General features: G+C 38.4%; 1 protein-coding gene across 21 annotated transcripts in view; it reads right to left on the reverse strand.

The window, feature by feature from the left end:
• KMT2C (lysine methyltransferase 2C) overlaps positions 1-13,402 on the reverse strand; it is a 224,940-nt gene that overhangs the window by 126,305 nt on the left and 85,233 nt on the right. The window lies entirely within an intron of this gene.

Consider the following 13,402-nt stretch of genomic DNA (forward strand, 5'->3'; position numbering starts at 1 on the left):
ATTATAGAAATCTCCTTTGTATTTGCCTCGAGGTCCAAAAACTGCTACTGAAACAGGGGTTTGACCTTGGAAAATATTTCTGCACCAAAGTTATGTGGGAATGGAAATCTTGTTTAACTTTTTATGGCATGAAAAGTGTATAAAGCATTGACATTACTTGTGATTCAAACAACACTAGGTTGTAGAAATAATTTTACCACAGTGTAACGTACGGGTAAAGCAATGTTTTGCCTCATAACTTAGGTTGAATTCATTAGGAAATATTATTAAATCTTCAGCAAAGGTTAATTTCCAAATCCATTAAGTATTTGATTTAGAAGTTGAGGGCAACCTTCTGATTGAGACAAATTTTAATCTCAACCCTAAGTTCAAAAAATTACAATAAAACTGCGACTTTTAAGTCATCAAACTGCTTCATGGTAGGGAAATTCAATATATTCAGCTTCCATTTCTAACAGAAATGCCTGGAAGTGAGATTGTGACATCTCTAAGAGCAAATAAAACTCACCATTTGTCACTAGTAGTTTAATAACCCATGACAGATTTAAATATTTTATGTAAAGTACCTGATGATGAATGAAAACAATGAATAAGCAGCCGCTTTTAAACACCATTATGTTTAAACAAGGTTTGTAAATTTGTCCATTTAAAGCTGTTTTCTGCTCCATACTTATTTTTACCAGTTAATTGTAACACATCTTAGCAGATTCTACTTCAGGTTGAACTGAATTAGTATTTTCTCAACTTATTTGAAAATACTTCCTCTGTAGTTGTTTCATGCAGACTGCTTATAAAGATTAATTCTTCAGTCCCTTCAAACTCAGCATTGATTCCTGGATAAGCAATAACTGAGCAGTACTGTAACATCAAGAGCCTAGAAAACTGTCTAGAAATTATTTGCCTATTTTTTAAATGACTACTGATATGGCTCAATGTCCTCAACTTTTAACAATGATTCTTACTGAAAGGCTAATAGTCTTTGAAAGGTTATTTTCTGTGCACACATTTCTTTGCCTGCTGTAGTCAAACATGATTTAATTAACTCACCATTGATAAATGGCTTTCTGTGCTTGGCTAACAACAAATGAGCCGCTCAGAAACTTACTTTAGTTGTAGCCTCATGTTCATTTTTCACCTTTCTAGAGAATTTCTGCTGTGATGAGATATTACATTTTAATGTACTGTTTTTTCTGATCATTAATTTCCTGTGAGTTGGGAACAGTGTGATGAGTACTCAATCTTGTAATGCTGACATATACTGTACTTTTTTAGCATAAAGTGTCACAGCATAATACATGTAATGCTTTGCCTTCTCATTTGATAACTCCACTATTCTCCAGAAGTGCTGCAGGTGAAGCCCACTTTCTTGTTTTCACGTGACAGATGTGTAGCAGTAATAAAAGAAGTGACTTTCTGGGACAATACACGCAGCACTGAAACCCTGATGAGTTCTAACTGTGTCACTGTCACGTGTCGCACATCCAAAGCAATGCAAAGCATGTGTGGTCTCTGGGCAACAGCTCATGTCCAGCACTGAAGTGCAATAGAAGCCACAGATAACATGCAAATGAGTGAGTCTGGCTTTGTTCCAATAAAACTTTATTTATGGGCACTAAAATTTGAAATCTCCTATGACTTTCAAGTGTTATAAAATATATGCTTTTAATTTCTTAAACTACTTAAAAACGTAAAAACCATGTTGGCTAACGGTCCATATAAACACAGACGGTGGACTGGATCTGACCCATAGACCATAAATTGCTAACCTCTGATACAGTCTTTAGGGATCCCAAATGAAAGTCTATAATATTTAATGGCCCATAAATCCTATTTTTGTCTTCCCAGCTTTACAGACTGCCAAAATTGTTTCTCAGCTTTCCAGCCACTCAGCTGGTCTTTTACAAACTGGACAAAGGTCTCAGGGGAAAAGCCGTTAATGACCGGCTGCCCTCACTCTGGGCCCTCACTCCTGCGAGTCCTCACCTCTCCGATAGATAAAAAGATTTTATCCAGCTTTTCTAGTTGTTCCTAGTGGGAGAGCTGCTCTCACAAAAGTTTCTCTGCTAAAGGTGGAGGTGGAAGTAATACTTTGCCTACCAGATATCGAGACCTATAAAGCTACAGTCACCATGGCACTGTGATATTGTCACCGGAGCATATAAACAGACAAATGAACTAAAATAGAGAGCTTACAAATAAATCCACACATTAGTCAACATTTGCTAGATAAGAGGTCATATGTCAAATTAGTGGATAAAATAAATTTTCATAAATGATGTAAACAATTGGCTCTCCATATGTGAGAAAATGAAATTGGACTCATATCACAGAATAGAAAACTCAAAAATACCTAACTGTTAGGACAGACCTACAAAAGTGAGCTTCTGAAATGTACTTTCAGGGACACATTAGAAATTACTGAAACTTTTAATTTTGAAATAAATACATTATCACGATTCAAAATCCAAAATTTCTAAAGGGTATACAATGAAAAAAACACCATGATAGAACCACACAGGATAAATTCCCTGGACGCAAAGAAGTTGACCAGTTTCCTATGTGGCCTTCAAAAGCTATTTTATGCACATACAAGTTCATGGTAGTCTCTGTGCCCCGTGCTTTACATCAAAGGTATTCTTTACAATATCCAAGAACACCACTCACCTCACCACAAAGGTAAGTTCATTTCTTGAAATTATGACTTTTACTGAGAAAAACACTAAGGGCAAGGCATCTTTACTGAATAGGCCTTAAAAATTTAACTATATTTTATTTTATTAAATAGGTACATAAAACAAACATTTCCAGTTTCTCTTCACTTCCACCCAACTTAATTCCTAAGTAAAAATTCAGTAATAAAGTTGGCAGGCTAAAATGAATCCAACATTAAATTCTAGGTGTAGGTATACCTAAAAGCACTGCCAAGTAAAATCTTGTATTATCAAATCTTGCTGAGCCCAGACTTTGTTATTGGTATTCTGACAAAACAATCCATAATTGGTCTTCGATGTTCATCCTTACAGCCTTGCATTTTAGAGTAAAGAGGTAATATAGTCTCTTACTGTGCAAAATGAAACCAAGTCAGGACAGGTATAGTACGACTTGGTGAGGACGTCACCTGAGAATAGCTAAGAATGTCAGATGCAAAATAAGAAGTCCAGATTCCTGAGTCTCCTCCTTAAATATAGTAATTGTGTTTTATTTAGAAAAATTTACACTACGAAACACATTTGAAAGCACTGGCCATTTCTCCTTACGTCTATTAATCCAGACTCGGTAGTTCCTCCTGTCCATCCTGTAACTTTTACTCTCTATTGCATCCATCTCTTCACTGGACTTCTTCCTCTGAACATTCAATATTCCATCATTTTTTCTCCTTGTTTAACGCTCTCCACTGAGTCTGATATGCTGTCACTGTGTTAGGAAAACGGTCTCTGATTCCAACCCAGACTTTAGTCCCACAGATGCTTCATGGAGTTTACGTCAAAGCACAGCCCAATTTTCCCACATACTCAGGCTTGAAACTAGAGAGCATTTGCAACTCCATCTCGTTCATGAAGAATTCAATACTAGTCATTGTATTCCTACAACATTCTATCTTTATATTTCATACATAACACCTAAATTCCAAAACTGGCATTCATTGACCTTTAATTACACACCAGTAATCCTAAACACTTTTCTCTTCAAGTAAACCTCTTCCAATTTAACAACAAAAGGTTGGGAGAGTTCAGGTCTATTCATGTGGCTCTTATTATTAAGAAACTTCATAATGAAATCCCTCAGCTTGGCATGCAAAGCTAAGACTATTTCTCTATTCCTTTTTCCCCACTATTCCCCACCCTACTCCCTCTTCAGTCATTCTCGTATATCTGCCATTCTTCTAAAATCCACATACCCTCATACTTTAAAACTGTTTAAGATGACTCTTTGTCTAGACTCCCTATGTTAACCTATTGAAACTTACCAATGCTCTAAGCGTCATCTTAAATCTTTCCAACTTTTAAAATATTTTCAGATTCCCTCAGTCAAAATATGCTTCCAATAACAGACACTATTAGTTAACTACGGACTATCTATTTCATCTTCTTCCTTCCTAAGGATCACAATTTTGTTCAAAAATCCACCCCTTCCCCCATGAGCAGCAATGTGTTTCAGTGGGTTTCAATGTGTTTCCCTGGCCCCAGAGAAGAATCAGTCTAATCAAACGGCAGTTGTCCCAACACTTTTATTGGTTATTGGTTTAAGACATGAACTTAGGAGGTAGTTCTAGATAATGAGATGCGAGCAGAAACCTGCTAGGGTTGAGGAAAGCATATGGAAAGGATTTTCATCAATTAAAATAACAATAAATAAAAGATTTTTCTGTCTCTGAATGTTACCATGAGGGGATGATACTTAGGGCTCCTGCCCACTATCTTTTGGCTGTAAGAGGAACTGGACCAAGGAAGAGGCCAATATGCTGTGGGTGCACAAGAGAAAGATAGTAAGAACCTGGCAACCTGGCATCGTGAAATCACTGACTGCCCATCACCTAACTCCTGATTTTCTGTGAAAAATATCACCCACAAGGTGAAATTCACAATGTCTGGCATCCAAATAAAGATTACCAGGCATACAAAAAAGAAGGAAATCACAATGCAAGTTGAAAATAATAAATCAATCAAAACTGACCCAGAACTGACACAGATGTTAAAATTAGCAGATAAGGACATTAAAACTGTTGTTACATGTTTACTCAATATATGCAGTATAGAGACATGGAAGAGATAAAGACCCAAATCAAATTTCATCAACACACTATTTCAGATGAAAATTACATTGGATGTAATTAATAACAGATACTTAGAACAGATTAGAAATTGTGGAAGATTAGTGAACTCGAAGACATAAAAACAGAAATTATCTAAAATTATGCAAAAAGAGGGAAAAAGAATCTCAAAAAAAACGAAAAAAAGCATTAAGGAGATAACTTTAAATGGCCTAATATTCAGGTAACTGGAATCCCCAAAAGAAAAAAGGAGGAACAGAAAAAAATATTTGAAAAAATACCTGCCCAAAACTTTCTAACCATAACGAGAATTAAAAACTCTCAGATCCAAGCAACTCAACAAAGTCCAAGCACAAGAAACACGAAGAAAATTACACCAAGGCACAACATAAGCAAGTTGTCTCAAATCAGTAATCCAATATAAAAAGTATCCAGTAAAAAAGACATGTTATGCAGGAACAAACTCATAGATACTCAGAACAAACTGATGGTTGTTAGATAGGAAGGGGGTTGTGGGGCAGGATGAAAAGGGGGAAAGGATTAAAAAGTACAAATTAGTAGTTACAAAATGGTCATAGAATACCAAGGAAAGCATGGGGACCATAGTCAGTGATAATTATGTATGATGTCAGATGGGTACCAGACTTAGCACCATAGCTTTGTAAGTTATAGAAATGTCTAATCACTACGTTGTACACCTGAAAATGACATAATATTGTATTTTAACTGTAATTTAAAAATTTTGAAAGTTAAAAAAACCACCAGGACAAGGAAAAAAAGACGTGTTACGTACAGAGGAACACAGCTAAGGACGACGGCAACTTGTTCATCAGAAACACTGCAAGCAAGAAGACTGCAGCACTACATCTTTGAAGTACTGGCGTGGGGAAGTCAACGAGAATTCTATATCTAGCAAAAACAGGCTTCAAATCGAAGGTGAAATAAAGGCACTTCAGAAATATAAATGCTGAAAGAATTCATTGCCTGCAGACCTGCGCTGTAAATGTTAAAGGATGTCATCCAGGCAGAAAGAAAATGATACCAGATCAAAATCTGGATCCTCACAAGAGAATGAAGAGGACCAAAGTGGTAACTACGTGAATAAATATATTTAATATTTTTCTTGTTATTTAAATCTCTTTAAAGGATATCTGACTGTTTAATGAAAAATAACAGTAGTATCTTACGAACTTTATACCATAAGTAAATCAAATGCGTGACAGCAATAGCGCAAAGTCCATGAGGGAACAAAAACGGAAGGAAACAGAAGTATACTTTTATTATACACAACACTATATAATATTGGTTGGAAGCAGACAGTGACAAGTAAAAGTTGTATACTCTAAACCCTAAAGGAACCAATAAAATAACAAAACAGACAGTTATAGGCAAAAATCCAACAAAGGAGATCAAATGGAAACATAAAAGAATACTCAATACAAAATAGAAAAGAAACAATAGCTAGAAATAAATAGAAAGAAAAAAACCAGGAAGACTTAATCACATTAAATGTACATGGCCTAAACACTCCAATTAAAAGGCAGAGATTGTCAGATTTTAAAAAGCAAAACCAGTTCCTGCAAGATAGCACATTAAATATAAACACCCAAACAGGTTAAAACACAGGGACGGGCTAATATATACCATGCTTACACCAGTCACAAAAAAGCTGGAGTGGATGTATTAATACAGACAAAGTAGATTTCAGAGTTAAAAGCAGGAATTTTCGGTCACAGTTGGAAGCACCCTTATCCATAGCTTTCCTCTGATCAAAGTTCTTTCACAGAATCGCTAGAGCACTTGGCATAGCCTCTCTCTGATGGGGGAGCAGCGTGGTGCACTGAGAAGTACCCACTCTACTCCTACAGAGAGAAACACTGACGTTGAGACATAGCAGAACTTCAGCACGTGTAAACATGGGTTGACGGAGCAGGCTCGAGACGACCACCTCAGAAAGGCCCGCTTGCCCAGCTGACATCTGGGACGTCGGATTTCGGGAGGGTTCCCACAGGTCCCTGCGGGACTCGGGCAGTTTCCTGTACCTAGACTAACCGTGCAAACAGTGTGGCTCTCCTTCTGGTACCCGTGGGCAGAGGGTACTTCTGTGACTACGGAGCCCCCAGTAATGACCTTGAGCTGCTCCGGGCAGGAACACTGCATCCACGTCGCTGCATTTTCACTGCTGGGAGGAGAGGGTACTCTGTGTGACACCTCAGGGGAGCCTGCACATGGATCCTTCCAGACCCCGTCTGTGTCTTTTCCCACTGAGATCCTTCCACTCCTTAGCCTTACCACATCACGGCAGCAAGTCTCAGTCATAATGACAGGCCTATGCTGAGCCCCTGAGGCCATCCAACGAGTCTCCCGTCTGGAGAGAGTCCTGTGGACCCCAGCACAGACAGAGAAATCAGAGCTATGAATGTTTGCCCTTCGCTTAAAACACTACAGGGGAAATGAAGAATATATACTTAATTATCTTAAATGTACACCGGAAAGCACTAGGATTACATAACAATAAAACAGTATTAGACCACATTGATGAAATAGGTACTTGCAAATCACTGCACATAAAGATGCTGACCAATATTTTAAATCTTACATAAATCTTACTTTCCACTGGTTAGAGGTGGGTGTCAAGAGAGACTTTTACTGTATTGTAAACTGGTTTTAATATTTTTTAACCAAACTTACATTACTTATCTACATTCGTAATGTGTACTGCCGTCTTATTATAGAAAAGCTATTTTTTATGATTGTTTTTTTTAAAATAGTCTTTATGTCACCTTTTTTTAAATTAGTTTCAGGTGCACAAGATAAAGAATTACTTAGACGTTTATCATTTATATCCCTCACGCTGTGTGAACCCCCTCCTCCCATCCACTACCCCTCTGACATCGCACACAGCCATCACATTTCCACTGTCTCTATTCCTAATGCTGTACTCCGCTTCTTGTAAGTATATATATACATATATGTATGTGTATAAAATTATAGTTGGCATTCATTATTGTTCAGCTTCAGGTGTACAGTGCAGTGATCAGGCATAGAAAAGCTATTTTTGTTCTCTTTTTGCAGTCTACAAAAAGAACCCCAAGTATTAAAAACTTCCAACACTTCTCCCAGAACTAAACTGGTTTTACCCAAAGACACCTGGCACAAAATTAGTAAAATATAATCGAATTTCATAAGGGGCTGTGCAGGGAGTGAGTGTGGAGAAAACATAGAGATGATCAATTCTAAGTAGGGAGATGATATAAGTAACTTTTTAATGTTTTATTTACAGCATAGGACACATTTGAGTCAGAACTAGTTAAAAGAACAGAAACGTGTGCGAGGTGTATCAGTTAATTTTGGGAGGCAGTGAGGAAAGTGCAGAAAGAGAGCCGTTAGGTAAATAAATGATCAAACATCTGTAGCATGCAGGTTCAAACTATTCCCTTGGTAATATTCAAATTACCCAGATTTCCAAGATATTGATAGCACCCCCCACCCCAGGGCTCCAAAGAGGAAATTAAGGGAAAAACACTACTGCCTTTCCTGAAACCCAGGTTCACAGTATAGCCTACCCATTCGGCATAAGATAAAGTTCCCCCTGGAAAAACTGGAAAGCGGTCTGAGGGAAATTCCAGGAAAACTAAACTGCTTGCTAAAGAATGGCATTTAACCACTGAGGAACTGAAATGAAATGCATTCACTTCAGAAGAGGAATGTTATTATTAATCAAACCAGGACGTCTCCACCACGCACCACTGGAATTGCCGTGGAGTCTGTCCTGTGCGTGGCAGGGTGTTCAGCAGGAGCCACTACGTGGCAGCGGCGCATTTCTCCCGGTTCCACTGGTGCCCTCAGTGTCCCCCTTCCCTTGACAAATTCCATGCATGCACATGTTTACCCCGTAAATAAATCTCTTGTGTTCCAGGTACTCTGTGAGGCGCTAGAGATAAAATGATAAACCTGAACAGGTATTATCCATGCTTTCATGGTGCTTACATCCCTAGTCAGGGGACCCAAAGTGATAAAGACTCGCAGAAACAATATAAATTTACCAATGTTGGTAAGTGACATAGAGGAGAGACACAGATTGCAATGAGAACGGATAAGGACGTGTGTGCACATATTTCTTAAGAGATGTGCACAATCGAAAGTTTAGAGAGTACCGCAACCTCTCTGCCTAAGCTCTGTACCTTGTTCTCTTCTTTCTTCTTAGACTGAAAGGCCTGATTCTAACTTCAGTTTATTTCAGCATCTGTCATAGTTTTTAAAAGAGAGGAAGGTGGGATTCTCACAAAAACAGGAAGATGTAAACAGAAGTCGTGAATCATTTCCACAACCATTTTTCAATCCAACCAAAATTATCAAAATGTGGCTAAATTTTCATCTTCTGTAATCAAAATGTTTTTTTTTTTCTTTTTAACAAATGGGTTTAAAACATACCAAAACTCTTTGGAATATTTTAAAACAGATCAGGAAGTGCCATGTCCAGTACATTCTAGAGACAAATGTGAGAATATTTTTTAGTTGCTGTTTTTTTTACAAACTTTCGTTGTTTCTGGCAATGAAATACCAATAGCAATAGTTCCAAATATCCATTTTCAAAATTCTCAACCCCCAGCAAACGTCTTTGAAAATTCATTCCATTCTCATGGTTGTCTCCACCTGTATCTTAAAAAAGCGGATGAAGTGATGATTTTCTTTAACAACAGAGGTAAATGTAAATACCTTACATCAGCCACATGTCATCATAACGAAGGTCAACAAATTTAGTACATCTGTCTTTTAGTAAAAAAAAAAAGGAAGGGGTATTCTAAGTTCAACAGCACTTTTACATACTCTGCCCCTAGGGAACCTTTTGAGATATTAAAGATTTTATTGACAATAATCCCCCCACCCCCATCACATGTAGAATTGTAAAGATTTGCTCTATTTTAGAATGTTTTTGAACAATTAGAAATTTATAAACTTGTATGAAATTAACCACATTAGTGACCTCCTTTAATACTTTGGACTCTCGACTTCTTAGTTGTAACTATGAATGATTCCATGCATGATCTTTAGAACTATTCATTTAGGCTACAAATATTTACTGATGAATGACCAAGACAAAAAGATTCTGTCAGAATGGCACTATTTTTCTAGTTGAGAAGAGAGAAACAAGATTATTAAGTAAATACACACTATGCTAGATGGCCATCAGCGCAAAGCAGAAAACAATCAAGCAGGGCATTATGGTACCTGGCGGACTTCAGGTACTTGACATTTTCGACAGGGAGGCCAGCAAAGCCCTCACTGATAAGGCACCACGAGTAAGTACCCAAAGGTAATGAGGGAGCAAGCCATGCCTCCATCTAAGGAGACCACAGTCAACAGACAAGAACGGGAAGTGCAGAGGTCCTGAGGTGGGTGTGTGTCTGACCAAGGTCAGTGTGGGGTAAGAAAGCGACTGACTGAGGGGAAAGTTACAGGAAGTGATGCCTGCGCAGGACTCGTGGCAGGTGAACGTGACATGGAGAGACCTGTCGGTGAGCGAGGACCAGCATTACTTCTCTGAAGGAAATGAGCAGTCACTGAGGAATGTCATGCAAAGGAGCGATGTGACTGACGTGCGCCACTTATTAATATCTACTAATATCAGTAGGGACGTGCGCACTCATTTTACTCTGTGGATGAAAACCCAGGACGACCACTAGGCTTTGTTTTTGCTCAAATGGGCCCAGCTCTTAGGAACTCCTTCAGGGTGGCTGCTGTGCTCTCAGTAAGTCCCCGCGTTCTGACACTTCCTTATTTTGTGGCACCTCATCTTGTATTTTCCCTGCACGGAGAACTAACTACTTTACTTCTCAGGGTGCTCTGGTTCCCTTTTTGGAGAACAGTGGTTAGAAGCAATATCTGGGCACGAGGTGTACCCACAGCTACTGGGAGTCGCTGCGTCCAGCTCTTCACAGAGACAGAGCTGGGAAATGGATGTGTGCACGCTAACTCACACGTAAACACACATCTACTGTTCTGTATCTGTATAAAAGTTCAAAACCATGAGCTCATTTTGATCCCTCTTGTTCCATTCCAACACCACAAAATTCATTTTAGCCTTTCCTTACTTATGGCTCCTTTCTCCAACATTGAAAACCCTACTTCTCATTATCTACCAAGTATTTCCTTACTTGTTCACTTACAGTGGACACAGGAGGTAGTTTCAGACTAGCTCACCCACACCTGTGAGAGACTCATTTAGCCACTAGACTATAGAGCATGTGTGCAGTTCCTGTTGTCTTGAGTCTTACGGGTACCCAGATACTGCTTTCCAGTTACCTAGTGTAGCTTTTTCCTTCCCTACCCGTCTAAGGATGATTTAGCTGTTCCTTTTGGTTCCCCTGTATCCTAGATGGTTGTAAATGCTTATTTGGGGTTTGGTTAAACGTGCCTATGGTTCTAAGTCACAGCTTAGTGACTTAGAAGTGTCTGTCACACCTCACCCCAGCTACACGGATCCCACTCCTGTCTTCTTTCCACCTCTTTCCTACCCACATCCATGGGTAACCAATTTCTTTCCTTTCTGGTTTAAACTGCCAGTATTTTTTTCCACAAATGATCACATGCCTGTACATTTCCTCATTTCTCATTCTTTCTTACATAAAGAGTTGCATACCATAAATGGTCTCTTGCACTTTTTTCCCCCCACTTAAAGGTAGATATTGGAAACCATTCCACCCGTTTATAGAGCTGTTCTTCACTGTATTTTCACAGGTGCACTGTATTCCACTGTATGAACCATACCATAGTTTATTCAACCACTCTATTATATATAGCCATTTAGGTTGTTTCCAATATTTTCCAAACTAAACAATGCTACAACTATTAACTTTTAATAGCACAAGTATTTTGTGTTATTGGAGGCAGATTTCCAGGATAGATTCCGAGAAAGGTCAAAAGATAAGTGCATATGTAGTTTGTTAGTTATTGCAAAATTTCCCTCCAAAAGGTTTGTACCATTGTGCATTCCCACCGGCAAAGTATGAGTGACTATTTCCCCACAATCTTACCAACAAATGTGTTGTTATATGTTTAAAGTTTTGTTAGTGAGACAAACTCTTTGCAGTAGAAAACAAATTTTTAAAGTTCTAGCTAACTGGTCTACCCTGTGCCTATTTGATAATGGTGAAAATCAAAACAAACAAAAAACAGTAGAAATGGCAATAGAAGACTGATACTACCATAAATTTTGACTGAGTCCAGTGGAGAAATCAAGGTTTGCCAGTGCTGCCACTGACGCCCTTCTAATCTCATCTTCCTCCTACTCCCAGCACTCCATCGGCATTCCACTTGCTTGGGCCCACTCAGCACCGAAGCCCTCAGAGAGAAAGCAGGCAGGTCTCCCACAGCCCTTGATTCCCAATTCTAAATTCCATTTAAATGCTAATCAGTTAAGTATTTAAAGAACAAGAATGGTACCTTCCGTCCAACATGGACAGGGCAAGGCAAGCTTTTCTTTACCCTTAGTGTGCAAAGCTAGGAAATGTATGGATACACACTTACTCCCCTGTATACAAATATCTATAGTCCTGCATTGGTATAAATAGTAAAGAGTTCATGGCGCCCCCTCCAGTTCCAATTCAACACCACAAAGTTCAATATCCCAGCCTGCGTTCTCTGCCTCTGTGTATCTCTGCCTGTGTTCTCTGTAGCACAGGTGTAGTTCGTTTTATGCTTCACAGATGTCGTGCCTTTGACACACTGAAGATAAGACCCTCCACCAGCAAGGTTACGATTCCCTTCATTGTGATACTTGCTTCACGGTGGTGGTCTAGACCCAACCCCATAATCACCTCCAAGATATGCCTGTACTTTTCACTGTCACAAAATAATCCAAGGCTACTTCTCAATTAGTTGAGGAAAGAAATAGCTCTCACTGATCTATCCTAGTCTTGACCTGGCCATCTAAGTATGCTCAGACTGTGCGATTTCCATTGTGCATATTGTTCAAACTTTAGTAACATAAGCATTTAAATGTAATGTCACATTTCCAAAACAAGTACTCTAACTTGCCTCGTCTTGAGGTGAGTTATTCATCCACTTAAATTAGATCATTTTGATAATCTGACTAAAGCTGGAGTTATAATAGTTGAATAATTGATTGTAAGTCCTTGTCTCAATTACATTTTTGAAAGTTTTAACTATATTCAACCGATTAAATCCCGTGTAATTTCTGTGGTCAAAATTTCCGTTTTTAATATTCCTTTGGAAGGGCTATTTCACTTCTCCCAAATACACTTGTCAAAAACCAAAGGGAATTTGTAGCCAGCAAAACAATTTCACTTCATAGGGTTTGTTACATTTACTTCGGCGCTCATTTCAAAATTACATGAAAATCACAGTGAAAGCTCTGAAAGATGGCAGACCATGTGTATATTACTTTGGGATAGTGCCAAAAAGACAAACTGAACTGCCAACTTAAATGAAAAGAAATTATTTCAATCAATTTTTAAAATACCAAACAAAGCTAGTCCACATGTGGACTAAAGACCTGTCAAACCTTGTCCCTTTTATTGTAAATCTTCATCAAATGGTTCTGTCTTAAATAAACAAAACCACATGGGTGTATAAGTATACTTAGTAATTCTCATTTCTAAAATTTTT

This window comes from Rhinolophus hipposideros (genome assembly GCF_964194185.1).
Source record: "Rhinolophus hipposideros genome assembly, chromosome: 25".
Classification (NCBI taxonomy): domain Eukaryota; kingdom Metazoa; phylum Chordata; class Mammalia; order Chiroptera; family Rhinolophidae; genus Rhinolophus; species Rhinolophus hipposideros.